Raw genomic sequence first — 542 nt, 5'->3', positions numbered from 1 at the left:
CTTTTTTTTTTAAAAAAAAAAAAAAAAAAAAAAGAGGAAAACATTTAAAAAAAAATTAAAAACTTGCTGTTTAATCCCCGCTGCGCTCCCTTCCCCTGCCCGTGGCTCAGAACTAAACCGGGGGCAGCACCGTTTAACTCCGATCGATCTTTAGCCGTTGCTGGTGTCTTTGCTTCTGAGCGGAGTCTCGCCCCGGCGAGGGCGAGGGGGACGCGCAGGAGGAGGAGGAGGAGGAGGAGGAGGCGGCTGGGTGGCACGGACGGGCTGCCGGCGGCTCGGGAGGGGAAGGAATATTTGTGAGGAAAACACGCGTTTCAGCCAATTTTCCAGCAGAGCCCCGGCCCCGCTCCAGCAGCAGGGAGGGTTTGCTGCCATTTATGAGGCATTTTTACAGAGGGGGTTTTCGCCGAGTGCGGCCACGGGTGGGCCGGGAGCGGTGGTCACAGGGGAGGCCCGGCGGCGCAGGAGGGGTCCCCGGGAAGCGGCGAAGGGCAGGAAAACCCAGGGACGGACGGAGGAGAAACCTGGGAACCCCCGACCCG

Source organism: Pygoscelis adeliae, unplaced genomic scaffold (genome assembly GCF_000699105.1).
Source record: "Pygoscelis adeliae isolate BGI_AS28 unplaced genomic scaffold, ASM69910v1 Scaffold1161, whole genome shotgun sequence".
In the NCBI taxonomy this organism is placed as follows: Eukaryota; Metazoa; Chordata; class Aves; order Sphenisciformes; family Spheniscidae; genus Pygoscelis; species Pygoscelis adeliae.
The sequence above is the reverse complement of the archived record's forward strand: the minus strand, read 5'-3'. Positions refer to the sequence as shown.